A 20,407-nucleotide genomic window follows, 5' to 3' on the forward strand; every position below is an offset into this window, starting at 1 on the left:
AGCAGCTGTCTTTAATATTGCAGTTAGGCTACTCCCCAGTGAGCAAGGCAGAGTTACACTTCTGCTAATTATCATAACAAATTAGTTGAAATCAGAATGAAAAGTCTTCTGGGGAAAAGTACTAGCTCCTACTGTTAAGATATTGAATTACAATGCATGTGATAGTCATTTCATAGCTCTCAATGAAAGAATCAGCAAAGATTCTAGCAGTGGGGTGTGTTTCCTTTAGCAGAACCAGACTAAGAAGGAACTGAATTCAGTAGGTAAGGAGTGAGTACACAGGACATGATACTTCTGCTTTCAGTAAAGTGCGATGAGCAAATCTGTCTTTGTGGAAAAGGCTTGGGGCCCAGAATGTTACCATTCTGTGGTCTTGCAGACATGTGTGGAATGGGTCAGAGACCTGTAGGCCAATGAGGTCAGTGTAAGTCTTACTTGCAAAGCTGTAATGATACCTCTGAGGAAGACTCAAAACAAGAAATTTAAAATTTATAGAACTACATGACTAGATCATTTTCTAGATATGAAAACTGAGAGCCATATTGGGGAATGAAGTCATTTAGGAGCTAGTTAGATTTAGCTAGTCAAACCCAGACTCTGGATTCTTCATACTTAGCCACCAGTTTTATGATTCTATGAATCTCTGTCAGAATTCCAGAAACCAACCTGTGTCACAGCATCCTCTTGCTTTAGTCTGTGAAGGAAAACAAAACCATGCAAGGCAGCTTGATGATGGACACCAGTCACAGGTATATAGGGAGGTGGTGGGAAAAGGACTTAATCTGGTTCAGGAAATGTTAAGGCAGCACAGGACAGCCCAGTGTAGACAATCTCTCATTGAGACTCTTCCCAAGTCTAGTTGTGTCAAGATGACAATGGAAACTATCAAAGCTACCAGTTTATGCCCCTAGCCGTTCGATAATAACCAGTTCCATACACATTAGTTCTAGAGTATTGCCTTTAAAAAATACCTTTATGTTAATGTTCATTGTCATTGACAGACAAGTTGAGATCAAAATAGAGTCAAAAGCAGAGCAGAATTTTAGCGAGTACCATCAGTATAAACTAAATGTAAGGATCCAGACATGTCTGGACTGAATATAGGATATTTCTTTATTCATTTGTTGTCTTAATATTCTTGGAGTCTCCCATGTGCAAAGCACATGGCTCATTATCACTTTCTCAAGTGTCATGTTGACATTTGTTGTTGGGAGCCATGCCCACTCTCCGGCAGCTAAGGGTTAACTGAACGGCTGCCTGTATGCCTAGACTTTCGGTAAAGGACACACCTTCCATTCAAGTTTAGATGGGTCCAGAAGACCCACACCTGTGTTCCTATTGTTTTTACTGCCGCAGGTTCAGACTCACCCCAGGGGTGTCTCTTCCACCGAGCAGCTAGGGAATTTGCACACTACCTTTGTCGCTGTATATATATTCTGAGTGCTGGATTGACAGAGTAGAGCAGCATTTCTGGTAACGGAGTCATGTCTTTCTTTTAAATCCTCAGGCTTTTGCCAGATTCCGAGTAGCTGTTTCAGTGCAGGCACTGCAATTTGTCATCTCTCTAGTGATTATTATTTGTCAGGCACTTTGCTCAGTGTTTTAAATATTAGCTCATCACCTTCCCAAATGACCCAGTGATATAGTCCCCATCATCACTCTTGCTCTACAGATAAAGAACTGATGTGCAGAGAGGTGAATTAACTTGGCTTGGCTCACAGAGCTTACAGATGACCCAGGATGTATTTAAACTCAATAAGCATGCCTCAAGAACATGTGCCTTGGTCCTCTAGACGACACACCTCCCTAGATGGTTAGGAGCACCCAGTTTTAAAGTCTCATTCCTAGGATCATTGTCAAACTGTCATCTGTGGGTCTTTGTTCAAAATATCAGCACCATTAGCAGCAGCATTATAGAAAATCTGCTTAAGACAATTTCTCTAATTTTCTGACATATGTAGCTGCTCTGTGACAACTTCTTATTTACATGTGTCTGTAATGAAATTTTGTCATTGTCCATATGATATGGCATGGGTTTGTTCCTATTACTGATGAAGCCTTCACACTCTTTATCTGCAGGGTCTTTAAAAATGCCCTCATAGTCCAAAGGCTTTGTGAATGTCATCACAGCAACACAATTGGAAGCATTAGGTATGGTAGGACTAACTGCCCTGTCTCCTTTACCATGTCTTAAGTTCCTGGGCCTCCACTAACTGTAGAAAATTTATGGCTAAAAACAACAGAGAGACAGCAAAGAAACAGAAAAATAAATAAATAAAAATAATATATAAATATTAATTTATATAAATATAAAATATATATACATAAAAATAAACATCCAATGCTGTCTAGGAAAGGTTTTAAATGCTCAAATGTTAATAAAAATTTAGAAGACATATTAAATAGAATCAAAGAGCAACAACAATGAAACTATACAGCTTTTCCCAGTCTGGGTCTTTTTCAATGATCCCAAGCTGCACATGCGTAGTGGGTTCTGAATACTCCAAAGGCCTTTCTTTATTTTCCTCTTTAACTCTCTATTTCTTTGTAAGTTAGAGTTTTATTATGCAACCTTAGCTGGCCTGGAACTTGCTATATAGACCCCCACTAACCTTGAATTCACAGAGATATGGCTGCCTTTCCTTCCTGAGTGCTTGTGTGGCAAACTTGAGTCAATAAACTTGGCCAAGTACAAGTGTTTTTTGTGTTTTTTTTTTCATAATTTAAAATTATGATTTTGTTTTTATTTTATTTATTTTATTGTATATGCTTTATTTGCATTTTAAATGTTATCCTTTTTCCTGGTTTCCTCTCCATAAACCTCCTATACCATTCTCCTCTCCCTGCTTCTATGAGGGTCCCCCATCCCCTTCCACATCCCTACCCTGACATTCCCCTATACTGGGGCATCGAGCCTTGGCAGGACCAAGGGATTCTTCTCCCACTGATGCCCAACAAGGCCATCCTCTGCTACATATGCATCTGGAGCCATGGATCTGTCTTTGGATAGTGGTTTAGTCTCTGGGAGCTCTGACTGGTTGGTATTGTTGTTCTTATGGTGTTACAAACCCTTTCAGCTCCTTCAATCCTTTCTCTAACTTCTCCTTGGGGACCCTATTCTCAGTTCAATGGTTGGCTGTATTCTTTAGGATGGAAAAAAATGTTAGTCTTCCCCATCACTATCTGCTTGTTGTCTCCTTAAGATCTGGCATATACAAAAACATCTAAGCGAGCCTTCAGTTGCTGTGTGCTTAAAAACTGCTACTGTTTTCTTGTCAGCCATTGGTGGGGAGTTTTGGGAGTACGACAGGAGTACAGAGAGGTTTCATCAGCATTTGCAAACTTCCCAACATTAAGATAATCAATATCATCTTAGAAAATTTATATATTTAATTCCAGTCACTTCATGATCAATGACAGCTTTTCAGTATAGTTTTTCAAATATTTTATAGTTTGACAATTAGTTTCTACAGCTAACTTTCTGAATATTTATTCTCCGGTAGTGCTCACTGTTTCTTTAAACAGGCTTACTGATTTTATGTTCTCATTTATACTTTATTTCTGACAGTAAATAAAACAGTACCATACACTTATTTTAATCATTTCTGATTTATTAAACCTCAAGCCAACATATTATAATTTTTCCTAATGCAAAGTTTCACTCATTTCTCCTTTGGGTTGTCTTTGCTACATCAAATGCTTTCTTTCAGCTTTATTAAATTGCATGTAGTAGAGGCTCTGCCTTTAATACTATAAAAAGACTTTTCATAGACACACTATTAGATCTGCAACAGATCTTCTTGTGGCTAATAAACAGTATTTATTTCTGTCTCTAGTACTAACCAGGTGCAACCTTGATTAGTTTCAAGACCAAAGGAGCTCAGGATGTGAGAGGCACAGACTGTAATTCTCTAGAATTCTCTGTAATTCTTTGGATGATTTTATTATTATTATTTGACATTTTCACAGAGTCTCCAAAACCTCACAATACAATTAAAACATCAGCTGACAGTAGAGGTAGATGTGATCTGCAGGGATACTGAGATAAAACTGACACCAAGTATCATCTCAGTTCACGTTTTATCATCAAATTAGTTTTGGTACTAAAACCACCCATAAGATCATTGAGATTGCAGAGTTTAGATTTGTAGAGAAGAAGTTGCAAACTATGTCTTTAGCTGTCATATTAAGAGTTGGCCAGGGTTATCTGCAAGACCAAGAGGTCAAAGAGCAGAAGGCAGAAAAGTCATATGATCCGGAGGAGAGGAGGAGCCATGTGGAATGCTGTCATCTAGATATAACATGATGGAGTCAATCTGACATCATCATGAACAACACAAATACTACAAATGAGAAAAAGTAAGTATGTCAACTAGAGGTTGCCAGGGAAGTTGTTAATGGGCTTTAAGAAACTCATACTAGATTAACAGTTTTAAGAAATTTATATTTGTCTATTTCAGGAACCAGTATTTTAAAAGAATAGTGATTATATTCTAGGTCAAAAAGCTAGTATGAGCTTATGAAGAACATATATCACTCAATAGATAAAAGCATATTAAGACCATAGGATGGAGAAAGACTTTTTTTAAAACAGGGCCATAATAAGCCTCTCTAATATCTCTAAAGAATACTCCTGCAGAAGTCAAATTTGGTTCCTGATAGACATTTCTACAGAGTTTTTAAACTTCAGTCCTTGCAGGCTGAATCTATGTATAGAGTAGGAAAAGGTACTGAAACTCAGATAGGTTTCATGGGCTTTGAATATTGATAGTTCTGCATATAAACACCCATACCATGCACAGGAGACAAAGTTCTTGAGAATTTAATATCAACAGAAACACTGATAACTTGCTCTGAAATGAAACAGACATAAAGGAAGGCAATGACCTTGTGAATTTTATTAACAGTAAGCAAGCTGCTAAAACCACCAGCTTGAAACCTGATGGGTTTTCCTGCCGAGCTTCAAAACTGCTGGCCTTCCTTTCTCTTTTGTTTCCCTACTTCTTATTCAGTAACATGTAGATTTTCAATTTTGTTTCCTGTGGTGGTTTGAATGAGAGTGACCCTCATAGGCTCATATGTTTGAAGACTTGTTTCCCAGTTGGGAAGTATTAGGAGGGGTGGCCTCGCTGGAGCAGGTGTGTCACCAGGGATAGGCTTTGAGATTTTGGTGTCCTATTCTCAGTGTGTTTTCTCCACCTCCCCATTGCAGTTTGAAGTATGAGTTCTCCAGATGTTCCTGTTGTTATGCCTTTACCACCATAATAGACTCCAACCATTTGGAGCCATAAGCCACACTCTTCCTTTCTAAGTTTCCTTGATTATGATGTTTTATCACAGCAACAGAAATGTAACTAGCACACTTAAATTAATTATTGAATTAAATATTGAAACAGATAACTTGTTTCTTGACTTTTCCAGGTTTTAGAGAAAGAATTGTGTCTCAAGATGGATAACACCCAGATCTGTGTCTTTACATAACTGAGATGATTTAGAGAGTAAAATCTGAGCTGACTTAATGAGGTTTTGATCTTTGAGTTGTTAGACTGAAACTTGGGGTTCTTGGGAGGGGGATGGGGAGGGAATGAGAGAGAGAGAGAGAGAGAGAGAGAGAGAGAGAGAGAGAGAGAGAGAGAGAGAGAGAGAGAGAGAGAGCAGAGACTTGCCAGTGTGACCCATGGACATGTGGTCTGAATAAATATGTAGAGGGCAAAGGTGGCTTCCAGAGCTTCATCCATTAAGCAGGGTTGATATCTTCATTCGAATGCTTTGAGAATTTTAATTATGATTCTGAAAGAACAAGAAGCCTCAGAACATAATGCTGTTGGTGTTCTTAAATCACACCAATCATTCTCTATGCCCTCTATGTTCAGCGATTTGTATGTTCTTCACTGAGTCCTATTTCAGTTGTCCTACCCCAAAACACAATTCGTGGTTTTAGTTGTAAAATCCTTAAGTGTGCTTGCAATTCTCAGTAAGAAGCTACTCAGAAGACAGAAGTTTATCAGTCTCCCTCTCTGTCCCCACTTCTATCACTCTCCTGCCGTCTTCCTATGTTCCACTTTAGAGCTCCTGGGAAGGTAGAGGGCTGAACTATGAATTGTTTGTTAAAGGCCTTGGACCTTTCTGTGGAATGACTGGTAACCTCTTCAGGAGACAGCACATCAAAGGCATGACACCTTTAGAGTTGCTCCATGACACATATTTAATTCTGGTTTATGCAACAGGGACAATTTTTTTTTCCAGACAATATGGTGATCTTGGGAACACATGTCCATAAAAATAACAAACTATTGGTTTAAATATGGTGGGCTGTTTTTGAGGCTTTCTGGTAATATTTCCAGCTTGTTCACTTACTTTTTTTTCATCTGTCAGTAATTTAGGTAACAGATGTCCAACATTTAGGAAAGATTTATCTGAGAAAAAAAAAACTGAGAATTAAACAATTGTCATGTTAAAGCTTTTTTTTCTGATTAGAAATTGGAAACAAAAATATTACTACTTGATTTTTTGGTTAAAAAACCAGCAAGCTTCAGTGGAGGCCTCAGAGACCAGACACTTAGGTCTCATATAGTAAATATCCAGTGAGATTCCTGAGGGGAACGACAATGATCTTAGTTTCCTTTCTTTCTTGAACATATTTAAATTTCTGACTGCTCTACTTATGAATACTAGCTAATATTTATTAAACACACAATTATTCTGATACTGTTCTAACTGCTGAATGCATATTGGGATAGGAATATTAGTACTCAAATCTTATGTGTGAGATAACAATTTTCATGGAGTTTGTCTGCCTACAAAGCTACTGTGTAGTGGAGCTAGGAGTCAAGCCCAGGACTCACTTCTACAGCTTGATCTTAAAGTCTTGAATGATTGTTCTATTCCTGTGTTCTAAGATCATCTCTCATCACCACCTCCTCGGAACTTCTAGCTCCTATTGCAGTTACACCAGCTTTCCCCTCACTGGCCTATGATGTCCTCTGGACCAGTCTGACACCTGCCACATTGGACTATTGCTAGACTTTGTAATGATGAACATTCTGCATCCTCATCAGTTAGTCTAGGAACTAGAAAACAATGTAAAATTGAAGACGACAGTGAAATGTATGGGCAGTGTACTGATAAGACACAGACCCATGGTCTTCAGACTGCTATGTGGCTACAGTTTGGAAAGGGCACTGACTTAGTGGTGGTTAAGGCTTCCCCCCCCCCCCACTAATGTGGCTTTAGGTCTCACACTCATTTTCAGTGAGATAACCCTGATCCTAATAGGTAAAATATCTCTGACTTTCTAGCCTTTGCGTATTATTTCTCCTACAGTATGTGCTCCTACCAGAAATCATTTATTTATTTGTCTTGTCTTATTCTTTCTAAACGTGAAAACTCTAAGAAGGGCAGGGACCTAGAGCAATGACTGGCATACAAAGTCAAAGTCAGTGGGAAAATGCCCGTGTGAGCACTTTGAAAATGGTTTAAATATCAAAGTGAAGCTAAATGGACATTGAATATGTGCCTTGTGTTGAACAATATTATAAGTTGCAGCAATATAGGACTAAACACTGTGAACAAATTAAAAGAATGAGCTATATGTATTAGGTGATACGGGGACTCATGTGCAGGAACAAACACCCTACCACTGAACTCTGTCTCTAGATCTGAATAGTGTTCTTTTCACAATCTAGTTCCTGGTTTGGGTGACAAATTGTGTGGCATTTTAACTAAATCTAATACATGAACACAGTAGCAAATAGCAGACAAAATAAGCCCAGAAATGATCTTGGTCATCATTTTAGGATTGATCATTGTAATGTTGATGAAACAATTCAGATGGGCCTATGCAAAGCATAGAGTACAACCAATAAGTTTGTGTAGTCAAAAAGTTGGATCTAGGTATTATGGGTTCTTCATCCCAACTCTAAGTTCTCTTTATCCCCCATGCACCACACAGCCCATCTTTCTCTGTATAAATGCTGGTAAAAGAATGTCAGGACCTTTCCCTGGAACACTTTTACCTGTTATGACATGCATTCTGAAGACTCCATATTGGGTAATATACTCATCTTCTTCTTCCCAAGGAAGAAGAAACCCTAAATGGGTTAGGTATGGCATATGTTTTCTTTTATTGTAGGTGAGAGTGGCGTCTTGTTAATACTACATACCAAGAGGCTGAAGGGCTGTCAATGTGCTTCTCCATGTGCATATATATGGTTTTGGACCAATAAACTATCTTATTGAACCCGAGTGATGAAGTTTTATTTTTCTCCTATAGCATGCTGTGTTTAGGCTTTCAACTACCAGTACAATAAACAGCATGCAACTACAGTATGCTCACACTTTGGTTCTTTTAATCGCAGCGCTTCCATGTGCAACTGTTCCATTTCCCACACCCCCACGGGTGTTGAGTGGAGTGTATGGTATGGTACCAATACAATCCGTATGCTCTACAAAGCTCATTGATTTTCTTAAGATGATCTTCCTAATTCAAGCTTTCCTTTCCTTTTGAAGAGAGGAGGGGTGACTGATCCCTTCAGAAGAATACAAGCAGTCATGACTTTTGCTCTGTTTGCTTGTAAAATAGGTAATTACTCTTTAAATCATGAAATCTTCTCCTATACCTTTAAGTTAACACTTTTATTCAAGTTTTGGAATTGACAGGAAGTTGCACTCATTTTAGATTTAGGCAGATTACACAGAAACAATTTCAAAACTCAGTGTGCTACTTGTAGTGTTTGTACCTTTAAATGCAGATGAGGTCCTTAGCCATGAGAAGTAGGCAGTGAACAGCAATTCTGGGTTTGGCTTGGATCTCTTTGTTTCTAGTCTAAGTCATTCCATAATTCCAAAATCAAACACTAAAAGAAATCAGAGTGTTGGGTTATGGCTCCTGGATTTTAGTGCTATCACTTTGGGTACTTATTAAAATACAGTTTCCTAGCCTTCACTCTAAGGCTGTCTAATTCAGTCAGCATCTAGAATCTCCATTTTTAACAAGGCCCTTAGTGACTATGACATGAGACTTTCACAAATATTATTTAAGAAATGCACATTTTGAATATCTTTTCCCAATTCAGATGAAACAAGGTACTCTCCATTTCTGCCTATTTAATATTCATTGAATATGAAAAACTAATAATGACCACAGAAATGTAGTTGTGAGATTTCCAGCTCAGCCTGTCAGTTTTTTTTTTTTTTTTTTTTTTTTTGCTAGGCTTGCATTGGTGATGGTCTGGAGGAAGTCACTCCTTTTACCTTCATAGAGATACACAAGGGTCAGGGTGAGAAATGTTCCCAAGTCTCAGCGTAGCTTTGGGGTGCTGTGAATCTTTCCTTCTGAGTTCCATTAGGATGAAAGAGGCAAGCTCTGGCTGCTGAGATAGTCTTTCATCCTTGCACAGAAGCTAATTTGGAGATCTACTTAGGTTGACATCTGCTAGGAAGAGGTGGGAAGCATTCCAATGTGAGGATAATATGTCTGCCTTTTCTTATACACCAGTCAGAGCAAAAGGTGCTAATTTCTTTTCTAACAATAGCAAAACATTGACAAAAATCTCCATCACAGCTTTGGGTAAAAGACAGGAGAGGAACTAATATTTATTTGTGTTTTCTGTGCAAAAGCTGAGAAAACTGGTTCTTAGACTTTTAAAAAGTAACTTAACTGAGAGCGTGCAGACCTTGTTTAATCTCTCTTCCCCACTTCTATTCTGCTGTTTTGGGAAAGTTGACCTGAAAACTCATTCACTATGTAGCCAACTGAACTTTCATTTCTTATTCCCCTGTTCCACCTTCCAAGTCCTGAGTTAAAACAATGCACCATTGTGTCTGGTTTATACAATACTGAGGCTCAAACCAAGTCCTCATGTGTTCTACATAAACTGTCTGTCAGCCTAAATGACTTTTGCCATCTTTCACAGGTAACAAACCACCCTAGGACTTACATGGAAGAAAGACATGTCTATCATTTGCCAGAGTTCTGTGGGTTGTCTGGGTCAAGCTGAAATGTTCTTATTGGAATCTCTTACATGGCTGTAGTTAGATAGAAGCTGGCATGGGAAACATTCCAGACACGGCTGAGCAGACGTTTGAGATGTGTTTATGTGTACATGTGCTACCTCGACGTTCTTTGGCTTTTTTCTTTTCCTTAGTTGGATCTCATCCTCTAAAGTTTTGGACTTTGCACAGCATAGTTATTCTTCTAATACAACAGCTTAGTTCTCAACCAGAAGACAGTAGACACTCCTAGGACATTGAGGGTTATGGCTGGTATTATACTCAAAGCTGTCATGAGGTTCTCTAATAGCCAAGGAGATAAAGAAGTATATTTTCCTGCTGGCTGAGGGACTGTCAAGGTCAAATTGCAGACATATGTATGGAAAATATATTTGTAGTCATTTGAGGTAACTTTTCTTTGCATGTGAAGAAGATGCAATATGTAATGAGAACACATGGTCACAAATAAATAGTGATAAATATATTATAAATAACATCTATAAATTCCTAGAACATAAATGTAGATGGTAAATTCTATACTGTTGGTCTCTTACATATCTCCATTCACACATCTATGCTCCAGGGACCCACTGTCATTCTCAATTCTTTTTGGACTGTTCTATTGTAAAGATCTCTTATTTCTTATATAATTGCTTTCTGGGCTCTCTTCAACTTACTATTCTTCCAACTGTGAAGAGATATCTCCATGTGCTGGCCTCAGTCATGGCCCTCTGCCTAGATGGATTCACGGAGTCTTTACAACATATTTACAAGGCAGGCACTATTGTTTTCATTTTTCTTATGAGAACTGGGGCGGGCTAGTGACTCAGTGGATAAGAGAGCATGGTGTGCACACACGAGGGTCTCTGACATTTGCACAGCTGTGCAAACATGAATTCAGAACCATAATACCCATTTTAAAAGTCAGGCATGGCTGTGTGTACCTGTTAACCCAATGGAATACAGACACGCAGATCTTAATTTCTCTTCATTATTGGGTCTCATTTAAAGAGGCCACTGGAGAAGTCTTTCTTGATCCCTTCAAGCCAAGTTTAGTTCTTTTAAAAGAACCCTCATATGACATTTTCTTTTCTCATATAGCAATTACCGGTATTATAACTATTAAGGTAAACAAACCAAACACAATTATTTTAAAATGTAATATTTGCCTATTCTAGAATATAATTTTCATGAAAACATAAATATTGTCTATTTGTTTCCCCCATTACTTTATTTAATCACTTTAGACCCCAATCACAGCCCCCACTTCCTCCCAGTTTTCCCCTCACGTGGGAGAGCTCCCCATGCCAACCCACCCTGTAACCTCAAGTCAATGAAGGACTAGGCACACCTTCTCCCACTAAGGCCAGGTAGGGGAACAGGATCCACAGTCAGGCAACAGAGTCAAGGTAAACCCCAATCCAGTTTTTGGAGACTTGCATTAAGACCAAGTTGTACATCTGCCACATATGTGTGGGGTTCCAGCCTACGTGTGCTCTTTGGTTGGTGGTTCAGCTTCTGGAAGCCCCCATGGGATCAGGTTAATTGACTCTGTTGGTCTTCCTGTGGAGTGCCTATATTCTCTGGGTCCCTCAATCCTTACCCCAACTCTTCCACAAGACTTACTGAGCTTTAATGTTTAGCTGTGGATCTCTGCATCTGTGGAGCTATCTGTAGAGCTAGCTGCTAAGTGGAGCTATCAGAGGACAGTTATGCCAGGTTCCTATCTGCAAGCATAACAGAGTATCATTAATAGTGCCAGAGATTGGTTTTTACACAGGGTGTGGGTCTCAAGTTGAGACACAGGATTCTCAGCTAGAGTCACACTCATAGACTTCCTGGTCTCTGGCACATCTTAGAGATGCCCTTTCCAGACACCAAATCACTGATTTTCTCTCTTCCCAGCCTTTTTTCTCCAGTTCTCTCCACATCTAATCCCCATTACTCTAAATCTAATAAAGGATAAAGTGGGAAATAGCCTTGAACACTTGGTACATGAGACAACTCCCTGAACAACAGCAATAGCTCAGGTGCTAAGATCGAAAATTAATAAATGGGACGTCATGAAACTGCAAAGCTTCTGTAGGGCAAAGGACACTGTTAGTAGGACAAAATGGTAGCCTACTTCCATTTCCCTACAGAATGGTAAAAAGGATCTTCACCAACCCTACATCTAACAGATAATTAATATTCAAAATTTATAAAGAACTTAAGAAGCTAGTCACCATCAACCCAAATAACATAATTAAATAAAAGGGCACAGAGCTAAACAGAATTCTCAACATAGGATGTTAATGGCCGAGAAACACTTAAAGAAATGTTTAACATCTCTAGACATCAGGAAAATGTAAATCAAAACAACTCTGAGATTCTACCTTAAACACCCATGAGAATGGCCAAGATCAAAAACTCAAGTGACAGCATACGCTGGAGAGGACGCAGAGCAAGAGGAACACTCCTCCATTGCTCGTAGGAGTGCAACCTTGCACAAATCACTCTGAAAATCAATTTGGCAATTCATTTCTGTCTTAATCTGAAAACTCAGTTCTTGCCTGCCTGATAGCATTAACAAATGACTTTTAAGAGGGTTGAAATGAATTTTGTGTATATAGGGTGTCCATAACGGGTAAAATGTGTTCATATAGATGCAACAATCTGCCCACATAGCAGCTGCTTTACTTGGCAGTTAAAGCTCAAGTTCTATGAGCCAGAAGAACAATGGCAAATATGAAGATCAAGCACAGCAGGGCTTTCCTACTCAACACATACAGCACGTCATCCCACTAGCCCATTATGGATGAGACACACTTCAGTTTGCAGTAGAGTAAGCAAAGGTCTTAGAACTAAAAAGAGAGTGATCAGAAGCAGTTTGTGTACAGTTAGTATAGTCAAATTACACACACACACATGCATACTTAAGTTTGATATACAGGTATGTGCAATAATTTTCCTCTCCAGCTTATAAAATAAGGAGCTATAAAATCCCACATGTTATTTTGGGAGAGTTAAAAGAAAGATAAAAGGAAAAGAAGTCATTTGAATACATAACACATCTAAGAAGTTTATGGGCACCTTGTTCATTAGCATATTAAAGGGACCTATAAAATTATTCCACTTACTTTATAAGTGAAGCTATATCTTAGACAAACAATGTCTTGGATAGAAACTAATACAGAAATAGGAGAGAGGAACGTAAGTATGGTATTTTACATCTCATACCCAGCCGCACAAACTGTGTGGTAATGAAGCAGATGCTTGAATGGCCTCATGGTCTCAATGTAAAGCATGTTCATAAAGGACATTACAGAATATGAGAATCATAAGGGGAACTGCAACTGGTACAGGGACAGTTTCCTCATTCCCAGGGCAACGGTGATATATCCTCTTATGTTATTAGACATTATAATCAGGGTTGGAAAGATGGCTGACTCAGCTATTGAAGGCTAGACTCACAACCAAAACCACCAAAATTTATAACCAGACACTTTCCTTACAGAAGAGGAAGGCTAGAGGAGATGATAATGTTAAAGAATCAAAATATCAATAAGTAATAGAGTTGCTGTTTTTCTTATGGAGATTGTGCTGTGTTGACACAAAGTAGGAAAAATGGCTGGGTGGTCACTCTGAATCTGTGCTTCACATTCAGTGGTTTATACAGTTTGATTTTTAGAACACAGACTAGCCAGACAGTTCTACAGATAATAACGTCTTCAATAAGATGTCACAACAAATTCACACACAGAAAACAGATACAGGAGGACTTGGGCAGATCTTGAGCCTGATCCACACTCCCTCTCATACTGGGTGCTGGTTGATTTTGCCGATTATTAATTTATCTGGTAATTCCTAGGTCTCTGTGAAACCCAGCTTGAAACCCATTTCTCAGAATCTACAGAGGATACACTCTGGGTGCACAGCATGTAGATGCATGGTATATCATCTAGATAATTCTTCATCTTCCTTTTTCTACACAGCATGGCCCCCGATTCAGGAGATCAGCAGGATATTTATTTCATTAGCTAAATTATTTAAGAGTGAGATAAGTGTGCATGCACATGTGCATGTGTGCACACACACACACACATAAGAACACACACGTATAAGTCTGTAACTTTCTCCATGGTCTCTCCTGCATTCCCCTCCCCTTCCCTTTATTTCCTCTGCTCTCTCCTCCTCTAACCCATTTCCAACTGTCCAACGAAGCAATTATTATTTATCTTTATGATGTATAGTCATCCAGTTTATCACACACTGAGATCCATTTATCCATCTTGTTGTAAATATTCATTTGGGCCATTCCCTCACCGCTGTACCTTAGTGAACTGGACAGAACTCTTTACCTATGTCATGTCTAATGATGGGATGGCCAGAGCTGTTACAATGCGGCATAAAATATGCTATAATATTTTTGGAGGAAGAAGAATATACAGTATCATGTGTATATGCCTTATTTGGTAAATGTTCCCAAAGAGTTCTTAAAAGTGGTTGCTCTACACCTAGTGTTGTCATTCTTGTTCATTTAGTGCACCCAGCAGAAGGGCAGAGGTTTCTAGTTATTTGGCTTTTAATTAGCACATGAAGTAATAGGTTTCATCATGGCATTTTCATACACTTTTATCTTTGCTGATCCTCCTTCCTCTTCCTCCATCGCCCTCCCCCACTCCTTCAGCTCTCCGTGAACCCCTTTCTACATCCATGCCATGAATTCAATTACCCTTCTCTTTCCTCAGAACTCTCTCAGTACTCTAAGTACACAAAATATACCCACACTCACACCCACACACATACTCACATATAAAAGTGAAAAGCTGGCATCTATGTGAGAGAGAACACATCCTTATAGTCTGAGTGCATATTTCCTCAGGCAACCAGGTAAAGTGCAGATTCATGCCACTTGATATTGTTTGGAGCGTGAGTTATACAGTGTAGTTTTTCTGTCACGGGGGACGTATTAGGAGTCCTTATATACTCTCAACAATGCTACCAGTTTAGAGAATACATTTTATTTATTTATTTTTTTAATTTTAAAAAATATTATATATACCTTTTTTACATATTCACTTTACAGCTCTCTCCCGGTCACCCCATCCCACAACCCTCCTTCCTTCCCCTTCTCTGCTGAGTGGTTGGGGACCTTTAAGGTGTTTCCCATCACCCCCACCCAGCCTAGCACAACAAATTTCTATGAGGCTAGGGGCATCCTCTCCCACTGAAGTCAGACAAGGTAGCCAGCTAGAAGAACATTTCCTACAGACAGATAGCAACTTTTGGAATGGCCTCTGCTCCAGTCGCTCAGGACACACATGAAGACCAAGCTGCACATCTGCTACATATGTGTGGAGAGGCCTTGGTTCAACCAGTGTATTCTTTTTGGTGGGTGGTTCAATCTCTGGGAGTTCCAGTGGTCCATGTTAGTTAATTCTGTTGGTCTTCCTGTGGAGTTCCTATCCCTTTAGGGGCTTCAATTGGTTCTCCTATTTTTCTATAAGAGTCCCCAAGCTCTATTCAACGGTTGGCTGTGGGTGTTTGCATCTTTCTGAGTCAGCTGCTGGGTGGAACCTCTCAGAAGACAACCATGATAGGCTCCTGTTTGCAAGCATAACAGAGTACCATTAATAGTGTCAGGGATTTGTGCTTGCCTATGAGATTGGTCTCAAGTTAGGCTGGTTATTGCTTGAAAGCTTCCCCAGTCCCTGCTTAATCCCAAATCTCTGCATTTCTTATAGACAGGAGAAGTTTTAGGTTGAAAATTTTGTGGGTGGGTTGGTATCCCTATTGCTTCACTGGGATTCCTGGCCACAGGAAGCAGCCTCCCCAGGCTTTATATCCTCAAGGTGGTGAGCCATAGCTAAGCACGTCCCCATTTATTCTTGGGCTCCTCCGTTATACCAGGTCTCCGATTCTTTCTGGAGATGTTCCCTGCCTCCCAGCCCCATCAGTTTCAGATTTCCACTCATTCTCATGGCCATCCACTTATCCCTTCTGCCCCTCCCCACTCATGACCTCGAAACCTCTACTTCCTTCATGATCCCATCTCTCCCCCAGTTCCCTCCCGCCATCTGCCATCCAGAAGCATTTCCATCCCCCTTCCAGTGAGACTTGGGCATCTTCACTTGTTCACACCTTATGGACTGGCCTCCTTGGGTCTGTAGAGTGTATCATAGGCATACTGTATTTTATGACTAATATCTGCTTGTAAGTGAGTCTTTTTGGGACTGGGTTACCTCACTCAGGGTGATGTTCTCAAGATTATCCATTTGCCTGCAAAATTCTTGATGCCTTTGCTTTTCAAAGCCAAATACTATTCAACTGTGTAGATGCACCACATTTTCTTTATTCATTCTTCAGCCGAAGGACATAAAGGTTGTTTTCAGTTTCTAGTTATTATAAATAAAGCTGTTAACATAGTTGTGCAAGAGTTTTTTTGTTTTTTGTTTTTTTTTTTTTTTGGCATAGATGAGTATCTTTTGGGCATATGCCTAGGAGTGGTATAGCTGGGCCTTGAGGTAGAACTATTTCCAGTTTTATGAAAACCTGCCAAATTGATTTCCAGAGTGGTTGTACAAGTTTGTACCTCTACTAACAACGGAGGAGTGTACCCCCTGCTCCACATCCTTGCCAGCACGTACTATTACTTGACTTTTAGATCTGTGTAAGATGAATTGCTTTGATTTGTGTTTTCCTGATGACCAAAGACTCTGAATATTTCTTTAAGTGCTTCTCAACCATTCGATTCTCATCTGTTAAGGTTTCTCTGTTTAGCTCTGTGTCTGATTTTTTAGTTGGGTTATTTGGGTTGTGGTGTTTAACTTCTTGAGTTCATTATAAATTTTGGATATTAGCCCTCTATCAGATATAGAGTTGATGAAGATCATTTCCGATTCTGTAGGCTGCTGTTTTGTCCTATTAGCAGTGTCCTTTTCCTTATAGAAGCTTTGCAGTTTCATGAGGTTCCATTTATTAATTTTTGATCTTAGCACCTGAGCTGTTGGTATTGTTGAGAAAGTTGTCTCATGTACCAATGTGTTCAAGGCTATTACATGCTTTATCTTTTATTAGATTTATAGGAATGGGGATTAGATGTGGGGAGAACTAGAGGAAAAAAGATGGGGAGAGATGATGTTGTTCATCTTAGAGCCAGAGACAGTGTTTTGCTCAGGAAATTGTCTCCTTTACCAATGAGTTCAAATGTATTTCCCACTTTTCCTTCTATGAGATTTAATGTATTTTGTTTTATGTTGATGTTTGATCTATTTGGACTTGAGTTTGTGAAAAGTGATAAATATATATCTATTTTTATTCTTTTAAAGTAGACATCCAGTTAGACTAGAACCATTTGTTGAATATGCTTTCTTTCTCCTTTCCTATTGTGTGTTTTTAGCTTCTTTATAAAAACTCAAGTGTCCACAGGTGTATGGTTTTATTTCTGGGTCTTTGATTTGATTCCATTGATTAATTTGTCTGTTTTCATACCAGTATTATGAAGTTTTTTTTTTTTTTTTTTTTTAAATCACTATTGCTCTGTAGTACAGCTTGAAGTCAGGGATAGTGATTCCTTCCAAAGTTCTTTTACTGTTCAGAGTTATTTTTGCTATTCTGGGTTTTTTATTTTTTTGTATGAATCTGAGAATTGTTCTTTTAAGATCTGAAAACATTATGTTGGAATTTGGTGGGTTTTGCATTTAATCTGTAGATTGTTTTTGACAAGATGGCCATTTTCATTATGTTAATCCTCTATATCCAGGAACATGGGAGATCTTTCCACCTTCTGATATCTTCTTCAATTTCTTTCCTCAGAGATTTGAAGTTTTTATCCCATTGATTTTTCACTTGCTTAGTTAGAGTTAGGGTTAGGGTTATTTTATATTATTGTGACTATTATAAAGGGTGTTGTTTCCCTAAGTTCATTCTCAGCCTGTTTATTACTTATATGAAGGAGGTCTACTGACTTATTTGAGTTAATTTTGTATACAGCCACTTTGCTGAAGGTGTATATTAAGCTGTAGGAGTTTCTCTGGTAGAATCCTGGGTGTTGCTTATGTATAGTATCATATCATCTGCCAATAGTAACACTTTGACTTTTTCCTTTTCAGTTTATGTTTCCTTGATCATTTTCAGTTGTCTTATTGCTCTGGCTAGAACTTCAGGTACTATACTGAAAAGATAGGGAGAGAGTGGACAGCCTTGTCTTGTCTTGATTTTAGTGAAATTGCTTTATGATTCTTTCCATTTAGCTTGATGTTGGCTATTGGTTTGCTGTATATTGCTTTATGTTTAGGTATGTGTCTTAAATCCTTGATATCACTAATATTTTTAATATAAAGGGTGTTGGATTTTGTTGAAGGCTTTATCAGCATCTAATAAAACAATCATCTGACTTTTTCTTTCAGTTTGTTTATATAGTTGATTATGTTGATGAATTTTCATATACTGAACCATATTTGTGTCTCTGGAATGAAACTTACTTGATCATGATAGATGATGTTTTAAATGTATTTCTGGATTCAGTTTGTAAGTATTTTGTTGAATATTTTTGCATTAATTTTTATAAATTGGTCTAAAGTTCTCTTTATTTTATTGAGTCTTTGTGTGGGTTAGATATCAGTATGACTGTATCCTCATAGAATGAGTTTAGCAAGTGTTCCTTCTATGATCCTTCTGTTTCTGTTTTGTGGAATAGTTTGAGGAGTTTTAGTTTTAGCTCTTATTTGAAAGTCTGTAGAATTCTGCACTAAAACCATCTCTCTCTGGGCTTCTTTTGTTTGGGAGACTTTTAATGACTGCTTCTATTTCTTTGGGGATTATGGTGCTGTTTAAATAGTGTATTTGAATAGTGTCTCTCTGTCTTTTGGTTAGTTTGACTAAGGGTTTGTCTGTCTTGTTTATTTTTTCAAAGAACCAGCTCTTGGGTTGATTGATTCTTTGTAATTTTTTCTGATTGACTTTAGCCCTGATTTTGATTATTTCCTGTCTTTTACTCCTCTTTGGTATGCTTACTTCTTTTTTATCTAGAGCTTTCAGGTATACACTTAATTTGCTGGTATAAAAACTTTCTAATTTTTTATGGAGGCACTTAGTGCTATGAATTTTCATATTAACATTGCTTTTGTTGTGTCCCATTAATTTGTTGTGTTGTACCTTTATTTTCACTGAGTTCTAGAAAGTGTTTACTTATTTCTTTCATGACCCAGAGATCACTGAGTAGAAAGTTATTTAACTTCTATGAGTGTGTAGAATTTCTGATGTTTCTGCTGTTGTTGAAGTTCAGCTTTAATTCATGATGGTTTGATAAAATACAAGACATTATTTTAATTTTCTTGTCTGTTTTGGAGATGGATCCATGAGGTGCTGAGAAGAGGATATATTCTTTTGTGTTTGGGTCAAATGTTCTATGTTTGTTAGGTCCATTTTTTCAATGTTTTTTTTTTTTTTTTTTTTTTTTTTATACAAATGTTAGTGCCCTTGTGTTTGGGGCATAGATGTTCAGAATTGAGATATCATATTGTTAGATTATTCCTTTGATGAGTTTCCTTTGAGGGTTTCTTTCTCTGTCTCTTTTGATTAATTTTTGCTGAAAGTTTATTTTATTATATATTAGAATAATGGCTACTCCAGTCTGCTTCTTGGGTCTGTTTGTTTGGAAAAAGTTTTCTATCCCTTTACTTTGAGATAATGTTTAGTTTTATTGCTGAGATGTGTTTCTTGTATGCAACAGAATGATGCATTCTGTTTGCACATCTATGATGTTAGCCTGTGTCTCTTTATTGGAGAATTGAGTTCATTGATGGTGAGAGATATTAATGACCAGTGACTATTATTTCCTGCTATTTTGATGTTGGTGATATTAGTGTATATTTGTTTTCTGAGTGATTCCCTTATTTTTGCTGGTATAGAATTAGTTATTTCCTATGTTTTCTTGAATGTAATTATCTTTTTTGGGTTGGAGTTTTCTTTCTCATATTTTTTGTAGGGCTGAATTGGTGGATAGATATTGCTTAAATTTGGATTGTCTTAAATTTTTTTTATCTATAGTGATTGAAAGTTTTGCTTAGTATAGTACTTTAAGTTGGCATCTGTTGTTCTTTAGAGGTTGCAAGATGTCTGTCTTGGCTCTAAATAGAAGCATTTAGAGTTTCTATTCAGAAGTTGGGTGAAATTCTGATAGGTCTGCCTTGGTATATTACTATGTCTTCTTCCTTTGCTTTTTCTAATATTCTTTGTTCTATACATTTTGTATTTTGAATATTATATGCTAAGAGAATTTTTTTTTCTGTTCCAGTCTAATTGATGCTCTATAATCCTCTCAAATATTTATAGGGATCTCTTTCTTTAGGTTGAGAAAGTTTTCTTCTATGATTTTGTTGAAAATATTGTTTGGCCTTGGAACTGAGACTCTTTACCTTTTTCTATTCCTATT

The sequence above is a fragment of the Micromys minutus genome, assembly GCF_963924665.1.
Source record: "Micromys minutus genome assembly, chromosome: 27".
In the NCBI taxonomy this organism is placed as follows: Eukaryota; Metazoa; Chordata; class Mammalia; order Rodentia; family Muridae; genus Micromys; species Micromys minutus.